Source organism: Solanum stenotomum, chromosome 7 (genome assembly GCF_019186545.1).
Source record: "Solanum stenotomum isolate F172 chromosome 7, ASM1918654v1, whole genome shotgun sequence".
In the NCBI taxonomy this organism is placed as follows: Eukaryota; Viridiplantae; Streptophyta; class Magnoliopsida; order Solanales; family Solanaceae; genus Solanum; species Solanum stenotomum.
The window spans coordinates 25,865,523-25,878,803 of NC_064288.1; the positions used below are offsets into that span (position 1 = coordinate 25,865,523).

A 13,281-nucleotide genomic window follows, 5' to 3' on the forward strand; every position below is an offset into this window, starting at 1 on the left:
GCATTTCAGTTTACTTTTGCTTATCTTGCTCAGTCGGCCGATGATGCCTACTGGGTACTCGTTGTTTTGGTACTCATGCTACGCTCTGCATCTATTTCGTGATGCAGGTCCGAGCACTAGTAGCCAGCGTTGATCGAGCTTGGAGTAGACTTATCCGGAGACGGGGGTGAGCACACGGCGTTTTGTACTATTTCAGTCTCCATCTGTATATATAGACTTGTCTTCTGCCTTTCGAGACAGTCCAGTCCCTGTTGTCCACTTTTGGGACTTGTACTCATTTTGTAGTAGCTCTGTACTAGTGACTTCCAGGTTCTGGGAGGGATCTTTATTTGTATATATGTTTTTGGTTTGCTTCCGCCTGTTTATATTATTATTTGCCTACTCTTGTTTAATTTCTACCCTTAGACCCATTACTTGTTGTTCCGGGTTACGGGTTGGCTTACCTGCTGATGGGTTATAGTAGGTGCCATCATGACTTGAGAAATCGGGTCGTGACAAATTCTATACACTAGCTTGTTGGGGAGTGTTAGAATAGGAATAGGTTTATACAATCCTATTAGAATAGGAATAGCAATAGAAATAGAAATAGTAATACTAAATAGTATCCTACTTGGTAAATGATTGTATTCAAGGGTCTATAAATAGAGACTCAATGTAATAATGTAAACAACAACAATTCAATAATATTTTTCCCATATATTTCTCACATACATATGTGTTTTGGGTGCGAATGCCTACTGCCTAATTGTTTTCTTTTATAAAGTAATTATTAATGAGGGTAAGAACTCCTGGATGCAAACCATGTACCAAAAGGTGTCTACTACCTACTTGTTCTTATTAGCAATTGTATCTAGAAGGCATTTGTGATCTATATATTGATTAATGATATGTGGGGCTATCTGGGTGTTTCAGTCATTTATAGAAACATATTTGAGTATGGTGAGTTGTGGATATCATGCCTTCAGAATAGGCGCGAGTGAGTGTGAGTCAGTATTCTTCATTTCACTATTATAAAAGGCCATAAACTTGTCCACAATGACTAGTTTCAAAATTCTACTTATCAGAAATAAAAAGAAGGACTAAGTTTAAACAATTTATAGAACTTCAAAGTAACTGGAGTATCTTTTCACTTTAGAGTTTGTGTTACTTCTTAGCTATTGTTACTGTTAATGTTGAAAGATCCCGAATACAGTATTTAGCATGAGATATTGGATGTAGGTTCTGAATGGTTAAGTAGGTGATTGGACATAGATTTGACTGAAACTTTCAATAGAAATTTTTGAAGTTGGAGTTGTATTGGACATGTATCGCACTTGCAAAAAGTTGAAGTCCAATGAATTGAAAAAAATATTCACTGATGTCAAACTTGAAAAACTCATCTTCAAAAGGTAACCAAAAAATCATTCCAATGCATAACCAAACAACGTTTTGAAAATAACTTTTGCGAAAAAGTAAAAACTTTCAAAGTGAAAAAGATTCTAGGATAGTTGTTGGTTTGTGATGGAGCGGTTTGCCTATCTCTGAGGTGCTAGTGGGGTGAAGGAAAGGTTCTTAGGTGATAAATGGCTGCATGAAGAGGGTGATGGTCGAGGTACCTCTGCTAGCAATTGGAGGACAGTTTTTTCTTTGCTCTATTGCCATGTATTTAGTTATGCTAATATGTTCCATGACTACTTTAGTTTCACACATTTATGTGCCTTTTGTTTTAGTCTCCTTTACAAAGAATAATGTAATATGCTCAAGTCATATGCTATGGGAATTGGACCCACTATTATTTCTGCTTGTGATATGATAAGAGATAATTTATCATCAAAATATGCAGGAACACAGGGGAGTTCATTATGTCAAGATACAGGGAGGTTGCTAAAATTGTTCTAAGATACCTGGAGAACCGAGATCGCCTAGTTCGCCTCAGTTAACTTCTTTACTTCCTCAAATAGCCCATTTCCTACGTGATCGATTAGTATTAACTATTTAATGGTTTGTGACATTTGACTTCATTTTAGTGATTTAATCTACCTTTACTAACCGGGAAATCTAGATGAATTAGATTTGCATCTTCAATGTTAACTACTGTAACCTCAAGTTTGTTTATTTTACTTATACAGATATGCATGAATCATATACCTCATTTCTTTAAAATACCTGCAGAATGTGCCAGTGGGTTCATTGCTCTTGGGGAGATAGCAGGTTCTCTGGATGGTGAACTCATTAACTATTTGGCGACAATAACCTCTCACTTGGGTGATGTGGTATGTTATTTATGTCATTGCAGATGTACTTTTTTTGTTGTTGATAAAGGTAATGTTGTATTCCTCAGCATTATGGCTATGCCGGCAACCTCTAAAAGATGTGCCCATAAATTAAACAAGGAAGAGTAAAAACAGAAGAAGAAAAAACTAAATACTTACAAAAGCACCATAAAATCTACTCATCGTTCATATACTAGTACACCTTCTTTACACCAAAAGTATAATGTATTGAAACAGTTTTCTTTGACTGTCTGAACAGGGTTGGTAATATCCTCAAAACGTCTATTGTTTCTTTTCTTCCAATAGAGTTCTTGCTAACTCATGCACCAGAGGCAATCCTAAGGTTCTTTGATTTCTTCTCTTTATTTCATTTTTTTTGTTGAAAATTGTGGAGTTGGAACAGTTCAGGGAATCTTGATGTTGTTCTTTAGTCATTTGTTGAATTGGTGAGGAAGTAGAACTAGACGTGATTTTCATTCTGTTAGGATTGAGGGTCTTGAAGTGGAACCAGACGTGATTTTTATTTTGTTAGGATTGAGGGTCTTTAGTCATTTGTTGAATTGGTGAGGAAGCGGAACCAGACGTGATTTTGATTTTGTAAGGATTGAGGGAAACTAAGGAAGGATATAAGACTGTTCATTCAAGATTTTAGTTCTTGGTACATCTTGAGTTCTTTTCTTGATTTTTTTTATTCTTCTTGATTTTCTTTCCTCAATTGGATAGAGTTATCTGAAACATTCATCTTTAAGTTCTTTTCTTGATTTTTGTTTGATAAAGAGTTCTTTTCTTGATTTTCCTTACTCAATTTAACAGGAAGTAACTAGAGTTTGAAATAGAAAGAAAGCAGAATGCTACAATTCACTTTTGGGCACATTTATTTTTATTGGGATTTGTGTGGAAGAAGACCAACAGATATACTCCTTAAGTCTTTCTTTTGTTTTAGAAGTAAGGTGGATCAGAGGACGACTATTTTTATCTAACACAACTTTTATTATTATTGTGGATTTCTATATGTTTTTTTTTAAATCCAGTTTTGTATCATGACATGAAATAGAAGTGATTGTACACTGATTTGTATCCAAGATTCCTCTTATATGCCTCTTGTTAATTATACTTATTTACTTTCCCATCCATCAATCAAGAGGGATGGATAGGTCCTGGTTTTAAATTTATATCAATCATGTTAGTGAACTTTTTGGTTTGAATAATTATGTGAATACCATGTTTTGTTTGTGTTTGTTTTCATTCACTTTTCCTGTTTTATTTTCTATTGAAGGCTTAGCAGAGCAGTGTTTTTACGTGGGTTTCTGTCTTAATCATATAACATTCTGTTTTTGCCTAATGTTGTTGTTTGAGTTTGAATGATATTGGATGCTCTTTCTCTCTGTCTCTGCCTCTTTCCATTCTTCCTAGTTCCCTCTTCTAAAGTTCTCTTCTAAATATTTGAGTTTCTTGTGAACCATGCCATAAATCTTATTTTATTCTCTGGTAGGATGGGGCTGCATTGATTTTGAGGCGGCCTGTAGAGGAAGAAGCTCCTGATCTTAATGCTCGTTTGGATTGACTTATTTTAGGTGCTTTTAAGCCAAAATAGCTTTTAAGCAGTTTGAAGTTTTTGGGTAAAGTTAAAAAGTGCTTATAAGCACTTATTTTAAAGCCAAAATGACAAAAATAAGCCAAAAGCCATAAGTCATAAGTTAGAAATCCTAACTTATGGCTATTGGCTTATAAGTCATTAGCCAAAAGCCAATCCAAACAGGCCCTTAGTGGAGAAGCTTTTGCTCGTTTTATGGATCATCTATATGAATGCATTACCACATTTCTTGATAGTATTGAAGTTTCTGAAAATCTGGGAGCATTGAGGGTTATTGACTAGCTAATAGATGTCACCATTAGCGAAAATGCATCAAAAGTTGCAAAATTCTCCAATTACAGGCACGTTGCTTTTGAAACAAATCGTGATCCTGAAATCTTGGTCCTTGATAGTGAAGTTCTTGGTCACCTAGATAGATCTGGTGGTGCAATGACTGCAGATGAAGTGGAGCATCAAGTGTGTAACATTGTGATACTTCAAAGACTTGATTGTCTGACATTAGGATCTCAATTATGTTGTATTTTCAGGTAAAAGTTGCACTAGAATGACTTTGTGGTGAAAGAATTGAGTATCGTCGCTTTGCTGCCATCTTATATTGAAGGTATAATTAACATGTTTCTTCATGATTTGTTATATAAGCAAAAACTTGAAACTTGAAAGCTGGGTTTTATTTCTTTCATCCTTGCGTTATGGGAAAAGTTTGAGTCAAATCATAGATACTATAAGACTTGACTGCTAGAATTTCTCAAAACTGAATACAAAATATTTGCTATTATTAGAATTGTATCCCAAAGATTAGCTAGTGTTTTTCCTCTTCTATTTTTACTGAATGAAGAGTTAAATAGTTCATACCATAGAAATGTGGTTATCATTCTAGTTATATTTTAAATAAATATCTTTATGTTGTAGTTTGTCAACAACATTTCCTTATCTAAATGCTAAACACATATTGTAGTATCCATGTAAGTAAACAATACACAAATAATGTTTGATCAATTGGGAAGGTAATCATGTCAATATTCAAATATATATATATATATATATATATACTTTGCTGGAGAGTAGGTTATCTAAACCAAATTTTGTTTTAATCAATAACTGGAAGTATTTCTAGCCAAATATTTTTCTGCTACTTTAGAGATTTATTCTGTCTAGCGATTAGTTCCTGAAGAAGTTATTATTTATAAATAATTCAATCATATCTAACTGTTAAATTGAAACAGCAGACCCCGCCAATTAATTCTCAAGTGTCTAATCGGTAATTAGGAGTTCCTTAATAGTTCAGGCTTCCCCAAATTATGTCTTTATTTGTTGGTAGGTAAAGTAAAATTATTAACAATATGAACTAAGTACGTCAAGACTCAAGCATGTGTCATTCACATGATTTACATCTTCCATGTTCCCCTAAAAGGTTTAGCAAAACCATACATCCATATTTCAGACTAGCTGGTTTTTTTCCTACCCCTAAACAATTCTCAGTTCTCCCTCCATATCACCCACCACATTGCATATTGAATTCCAATTCCATATATTAGCTATGTACTTGCTGATGCGTCCCTGTTTCAATCTCTATCTTTAAAATTTAGGAAATGGCAGAAAATGCTTCAACCGTCTTCATTGTTCACGTGCCGGAGTTTGTGGATGGAATTTAGGTTGCTCTTAGGGATCCAACGTTGGCTTATTGGGAGAAGGCTGTTGAGGCATTGTGTGCCTGCCTTTGTGGTATGGAGACGCGTGAGACACGATGGCGTGTTCAGTGGTATGTTTACCTCTCTCTCCTCCCTTATAGTTTTTTAGAAAATTTCATTAACATTTTATCACTATATAAAAGAATGTATCAGTCACAAATTTCTTAATCCAAGGCATCTACTCTTAAATTAGTGATTTCTACAGGTATTATCAAATGTTTGAGGCTACCCAAGATGGATTGGGGAAAAATGCTAATGTTCATTGTATACATGTATTTCTTCTTGCAATCAGGAAGCTCTAGAGCAAAGGACATTCCGAGAGCATGAGCGGGCAAAGAGAAAGTTCTAGAGCAAGATGATGGTAAAGCTTAGGAGCTTATGTGGTAGCAATGCTTCGAACGAGAAGGACCTCACATTATGTACCGGCTCGAGCTCAGAGTGATGCAGTTCAGGGAGTCCCTCATATTCTCTTTTGATAATTGGATTGTGAGGACACAATTTTATTTTCAGTTGGGTGTGCCTCCCTTGTAGTCAATTTATTGATTGTTTCTGCATATAGTGATTGTGCCCTTGTCAGGCGTACTTTTCTTTCTTTTTTATGGATTGGTTTGCCCTTGTCGAGATTCTATATTGTGGATGTTTCTATTGATATTGTGTTGGATTAGTCTATTTTGGTTGTTGATTTGTAGTTTGTAGCTTCTGTGTTTCTGTTTTGTTTTGATAATAAGATTTGGATTGACGATGCCCAATGATGGATCGAAAGTGACGATTATCTTAAGGGTAAATCGTCGATTGCTTGTGAGTGTTTGTTTGGCGTTGATTGTGGCGAAGTTTGAGTAGTTGTTCTTGAATTGATGCATAAGGTTGCTTGATGGTGGATTAGTTGACAACATTCTTAAGGGCAAAATCGTCATCTTTTTGGGAAGGTTTTGCCTTGGTTGGTACTAAGAGCATAGTCATGCACGTGAATACTGTTGAGCATACCTCTCCGTTTTTAAAAAGTTGAGCATGTTATGAGTGATTTTGTGACAACTCTTACAACTCTTTTTGTAACTTTTGATTCGTTAGCGGTTAAAATGTTAAATGCTACTTGTATTTTCTAAAGGAAGTAAGATTTTGAACCATTTTGATTGATTTGCAGGCCATGTGTGGTGAGTTGTTGCATAATGCCTTGTGTTTGCTTTTGTCACCTAGAACTTGCCCGGTTGATCTTGAATGAGTTTGGTTGGAGAAATGATCTTAGGCTTTCTTTAATATCTTGAAGTCCACTTGACCTAAAAATCCCACCTTTGTACTAAATATATCCTTAGTTGTCCCCTTTGAGACTAATAATTTCTATTGGCAACCACATTACAAGCCTTATACTTTTTGAAAAGGTAACCCTCTTTTGAACCCTTCCCTCCTTGAACTTGAGGTTTTGACAGTTGAGGCTAAAACCCTAAGTTGGGAGTGTTATGGGAAATTCACGAAGGGATGCTTAATAATGAAGGCATGATATAAAACAAAAAAGAGAAGAAGAAGAAGAAGAAGAAGAAGAAGAAGAAAGAATTGAGGGATGGATGGAAAAAGAAAGAAATAGTTTTGAAAAAGAAAAAAAGAAAATGAATGAATGAGTCTTGAATCCTCCAAAAGTTGAAAATGGTTGCATGTGGAGCATCTAAAGTGGAAATAAGAAATGAAATAAAAAATAGTGTGGAATGTGCATGGGTTTGAAAAATGGATAATGTTGGAAATGATGAGTTGTTGTGTAGTGTTCAAGAAGGGTGTTGTCACTTATACCTAAATTATATCCCAACCTTCCCTAAGCCTATATTACAAACTTAACAAAGTCCTTTGAGATTTCTAACCAAATGTAGTTGAGTCAATATTGATTGAAAATATGGGAAAGCATAGATGGTGTGACATTTGTGTGCATGAGATGATTCTTTGTGAGTATAAGTGTTGCATCTTTGTCCCTTGTCTTGTTTATATGTATGTGTGGTTTTGGGACACTTCTTTCTTGTGAGGGCATGTAAGTTGAAAAAGTGGTGATTTTGAAGATCCCTAATTAAGTCAAGTGAGCGTGTGAAAGAGTTAATGAGTTGAGTCATTTCTTGAGTTTGAGTTGTTGTCACTTAAATGATTCTTGATTTTTGAAAATGTTTCATGAGAATGAGAGGATTTTTTTTTTATAACCGAGAAATCCATCTGTGACCCGCCCTTTGGACCAATCACAGCCTTCTAAACTCGGTGGATAATGGGCCCGCCCCTCTACCCTTCTCCATTTAAATACTGGGCTTCGCTTTGCATGGTGTGGGGCTTGAACCTGCGACCTAAGCCACAATCCTCCACCTTTTGCCACTTGAGGTAGGCCTTAGGGGCTGAGAATGAAAGGATTCTTTTGTGAAAAATTTGCATGTGGACTAATTGGTAGTACCAACTGAAGCCATTACTATTGTGTTTAATTGACAAAGGGAAATTGATTTGTGGTGTATCTTGAAATAAGAGTCTCTTGTGTTTTTTATTTTCGTGACTCGAGGAAAAACAAAGTTTCTAAGTTGGGGGGGGAGGGGGTTTGATTTCCACTCATTTGAGGCTCTTTTGGTAGTTATTTTGGCTTTTAGTTTATAATTGGTGTTTTTAATGTGTTTTTTTCATATTTACACGTAAATGAAATGGAGAGTTCTTGGAAAATGTTGAAGGTGCAGGGTTAGCACCATTCGATTCTTGGTTTTGTTTTAAAGGAATCAAAACAATGGCAGAAAATGCTTCCACCGACTTCAATGTTCACGTGCCGAAGTTTGTGGATGCTATTTGGGTTGCTCTAAGGGATCCAACGTTGGTTGTTCGGGAGAAGGCTGTTGAGACATTGCGCGCCTGCGTTCGTGTTATTGAAAAGTGTGAGACAAGATGGCGTGTTCAGTGGTATGTCTACTTCTCTGACCCTTATAGTTTTCAGAAAATGTCATTAACATTTTATCAATATGTCAAAGAATGTATTAGTCACAAATTTCTTGATCTAAGGCATCTACTCTTAAATTGGTGATTCGACAGGTATTATTGAATGGTTGAGGCTACCCAAGATGGATCGGGGAGAAACACTCATATTCATAGTATACATGGACCTCTTCTCGCAGTTGGGGAGCTGCTAAGGTTTGCTATCAAATTGCATCACATTATTTATTTCATTGTAGGAAACTATTTCAGAGTCTCTTATGCTGTGTAAAATTCTGTGATCTGCTGAATATCTGAGGAACTGGATATTTATCTCCCGTTTGACTAGAGATTTTGAAGTTGAAACTTGAATATTTGAAGTTGTGATTTTTGGACATGCATTTTACTTGGAAAAGAATTGAAGTTTTGTAATTGGAAGTCCCTAAAACGCAGAATTTGGAATATTTTGGAGGTGAATGCTAGCTTAAAATCTCTGGTTATATTGTGAGGAGTTAAGTACCTCAAGGCTGATTACATATGTGTTTTGGGTGCGAATGCCTTCTGCCTAATTGTTTTCTTCTATAAAGTAATTATTAATGAGGGAAAGAACTCCTGGATGCAACCCATATACCAAAAGGTATCTACTACCTACTTGTTCTTATTAGCAATTGTATCTAGAATGCATTTTCTATGATCTGTGGGGCTATCTTGGTGTTTCAGTCATATGTAGAAATCTATTTGAGTATGGTGAGCCGAGGATATCATGCCTTTAGAATAGGCGCGTGTCAGTGTTCTTCATTTCAATATTATGAAAGGCCATAAACTTGTCCACCATGACTAGTTTCAAAATTCTACTTATCAGAAGTAAAAAGAAGGAATAAGTTTAAAGAATATTCTTTTTTTTTATAACCAAGAAATTCGTCTGTGATCCGCTCTTTGGACCAATCACAGCCTTCTAAACTCGGTGGATAATGGGCATGTCCCTCTACCTTTCTCCACTTGAATATCGGGCTTCGTTTTGCATGGTGTGGAGCTTGAACCTGTGACCTAAGCCACAAATCCTCCACCTTTTGCTACTCAAGCTAGGCCTTGGGGTCATAAGTTTAAAGAATATATAGAACTTCAAAGTAACTGGAGTGTCTTTTCTCTTTAGAGTTTGTGTTACGTCATAGCTATTGTTACTTTTAATCTTGAAACTTCCCGAATATAGTATTTAGCATAGATATTGGATGTAGGTCCTGAATGGTTAAGTAGGCGATTGGACATATATTTGATTGAAACTTTCAATAGCAATTTTTGAAGTTGGAGTTGTATTGGAAATGTATCGCACTTGCAAAAACTTAAAGTTCAATGAGTTGAAAAAACTATTCACTGATGTCAAATTTGAAAACTCATCTTCAAAAAGTAAACAAAAAAGCATTCCAATGCATAACCAAACAATGTTTTGAAAATAACTTTTGGGAAAAGATGAAGAATTTCAAAGTTAAAAAGATTCTAGGATAGTTGTTGGTTTGGGACAGATCGGTTTGCCTGTCGTTGAGGTGCTAGTGGGGTGAAGGGAAGGTTCTTAGGTGATGAATGGCTGCATGAAGAGGGTGGTGGTCGAGGTTCCTCTGCTAGCAATTGGAGGACAATTTTTACCTTGTTGTATTGCCATGTATTTAGTTATGCTAATATGTTCCATGACTACTTTAGTTTCACACATTTAAGTGCCTTTTGTTTTAGTCTCCTTCACAAAGATAATGTAATATGCTCAAGTCATATGCTATGGGAATTGGACCTACTATTATATCTGCTTGTGATATGATAAGACGAGCTAATTTATCATCAAGATGTGCAGGAACACAGGGGAGTTCATTATGTCAAGATACATGGAGGTTGCTGAAATTGTTCTAAGATACCTGGAGCACCGAGATCACCTAGTTCGCCTCAGCATAACTACTTTACTCCCTCCAATAGCCCATTTCATGCGTGATTGATTTGTGACTAACTATTTAACGGTTTGTGACATTTGACTTCATTTTAGTTATTTAATCTACCTTTACTAACTGGGAAATCTAGATGAATGAGATTTGCATCTTCTCAATGTTTACTACTGTAACCTCAAGCTTGTTTATTTTACTTATACAGATATGCATGAATCATATACCTCATGTCCTTAAAATACCTGCAGAATGTGCTAGTGGGTTCATTGCTCTTGGGGAGATGGCAGTTGCTCTAGATGGTGAACTCATTAACTATTTGCCGAGAATAACCTCTCACTTGCGTGATGTGGTATGTTATTTATGTCATTGCAAATGTACTTTTTTTGTTGTTGATAAAGGTAATGTTGTATTCCTCAGCATTAAGGCTATGTCGGCAACCTCTAAAAGATGTGCCCAGAAATTAAACAAGGAAGAGTAAACAGAAAAAGAAAAAACTAAATACTTACAAAAGCACCATAAAATCTACTCATCATTCATCTACTAGTACACCTTTACACGAAAAGTATAATGTATTGAAACAGTTTTCTTTGACTGTCTGAACAGGGTTGGTACTATCTTCAAAATGTCTATGGTTTCTTTTATTCCAATAGAGTTCTTGTTGACTCATGCATCAGAGGCAATCCTAAGGTTCTTTGATTTCTTCTCTTTCTTTCAATTTTTTTGTTGAAAATTGTGGAGTTGGAACATTTGTTTGATTAACATTGATTGTGGCGAAGTCTGAGTAGTTGTTCCCGAATAGATACATGAGGTTGCCTGAATAGTTATGAGTGATTTTGTGATAACTCTTACAACTCTTTTTGTAACTTTTGATTCATTAGCAGTTAAAATGTTCAATGCTACTTGTATTTTCAAAAGGAAGAAAGATTTTGAACCGTCTTGATTGATTTGCAAACTATGTGTGGTGAGTTGTTGCATAATGCCTTGTGTATGCTTTTGTCACCTAGAACATGCCCGATTGGTCTTGAATGAGTTTTGGTTGGAGAAATGATCTTAGGCTTTCTTTAATATCTTGAAGTCCACTTGGCCTAAAAATCTCACCTTTGTACTAAATATATCCTTAGTTGTCCCCTTTGAGCCTAATCTTTTTTATGGGAAACCACATTACAAGCATTATCCTTTTTGAAAAGGTAACTCTCTTTTGAACCATTTCCTTCTAGAACTTGAGGTTGTGAAAGTTGACGCTAAAAGCCTAAGTTGTGGGTGTTATGGGAAATTCATTGAAGGGATACTTACCACATGAGGGCATCCTGTAAAAACAAAAAAAAAGAAGATATAAAGAAGAGAGAAATTGAGGGATGGATGGAAAGTCTTAAAGAAAGAAAAGGTTTTGAAAAAGAAAGAACGAAAACGAATAAATGAGTCTTGAATCCTCCAAAAGTTGAAAATGGTTGCATGTGGAGCATCTAGAGTGGAAATAAGAAGAGAAAAAATGAAAAATAGTGTGGAATGTGCATGGGTTTGAATTGAAGAAAAGTGGAGAAAGTTGGAAATGACGAGTCGTTGTGTAGTGTTTAAGGAGGGTGTAGTCACTTATAGATTGTATCTAGAATACTTTTGTGATCTATAGGTTGATTATGATCTGTGGAGCTACCTGGGGGTTTCAGTAATTTATAGAAACCTATTTGAGTATAGTGAGTCGTGTGTATCATGCCTTCAGAATAGGTGTGAGTCAGTGTTTTTCGTTTCAGTATTATGAAAGGCCATAAACTTATCCACCACGACTAGTTTCAAAATTCTACTTCTCAGAAATAAAAAGAAGGAATAAGTTTAAAGAATTTATAGAACTTCAACGTAACTGGATTGTCCTTTCTCTTTAGAGTTTCTGGGACTTCTTAGCTATTGTTACTCTTAATCTTGAAAGATCCCGAAATACAGTATTTAGCATGAGATATTGGATGAAGGTCCTGAATGGTTAAGTAGGCTATTGGACATATTTTTGGTTGAAACTTTAAAAAGAAATTTTTGAAGTTGGAGTTGTATTGGACATGTATCGCACTTGCAAAAAGTTGAAGTTCAATGAGTTGAAAAAAATATTCACTGATCTCAAACTTGAAAAACCCATCTTCAAAAAGTTAACCAAAAAATCATTCCAATGCATAACCAAACAATGTTTTGAAAATAACTTTTGGGAAAAGATGAAAAATTTCAAAGTCAAAAAGATTTTAGGATAGTTGTTGGTTTGTGACGGGGCGGTTTGCCTGTCTTTGAGGTGCTAGTGGGGTGAAGGGAAGGCTCTTAGGTGATGGATGGCTGCATGAAGAGAGTGGTGGGCGAGGTACCTCTGCTAGCTATTGGAGGACAGTTTTTTCTTTGTTGTATTGCCATGTATTTAGTTATGCTAATATGTACCATAATTACTTTAGTTTCAAGCATTTATGTGCCTTTTGTTTTAGTTTCCTTCACAAAGAATAATGTAATATGATCAAGTCATATGCTATGGGAATTGGACCCACTATTATCTCTGCTTGTGATATGATAAGAGCTAATTTATCACCAAAATGTGCAGGAACTCATGATGTCAATAATATACAGTGAGCTTGCTGAAATTGTTCTAAGATACCTGGAGCACCAAGATCACCTCAACATAACTTCTTTACTTCCTCGAATTGCCCATTTCCAGCATGATCAATTTGTGACTAACTATTTAACGGTTTGTGACATTTGACTTCATTTTAGTGATTTAATGTGCTTTTACTAACTGAAAAATCTTGATGAATGAGATTTGCATCTTCAATGTTGGCTACTGTAACCTCAAGTTTGTTTATTTTACTTCTACAGATATGCATGAATCATGTTCTAGTAACCAAAGTTGTAAACTAAAGTCTAATTCAACAATTAACAAAATATTA

General features: G+C 35.5%; 1 long non-coding RNA gene across 3 annotated transcripts in view; it reads left to right on the forward strand.

Annotated features, from left to right (window-relative positions):
* Window positions 1-10,722, forward strand: part of LOC125871381 (uncharacterized) — a 22,774-nt gene extending 12,052 nt beyond the window's left edge. The window contains exons 4-6 of one of the 3 annotated variants that reach the window (XR_007446996.1): window positions 1,823-1,859; window positions 10,325-10,447; window positions 10,621-10,722. This is a non-coding gene — a long non-coding RNA (uncharacterized LOC125871381). Of the gene's footprint in view, window positions 1-1,822; window positions 1,916-10,287; window positions 10,448-10,620 lie in introns of those variants that run through there. The other 2 variants (XR_007446997.1, XR_007446995.1) reach the window with 2 other exon arrangements.
* The last annotated feature ends 2,559 nt before the right edge of the window (window positions 10,723-13,281 follow it).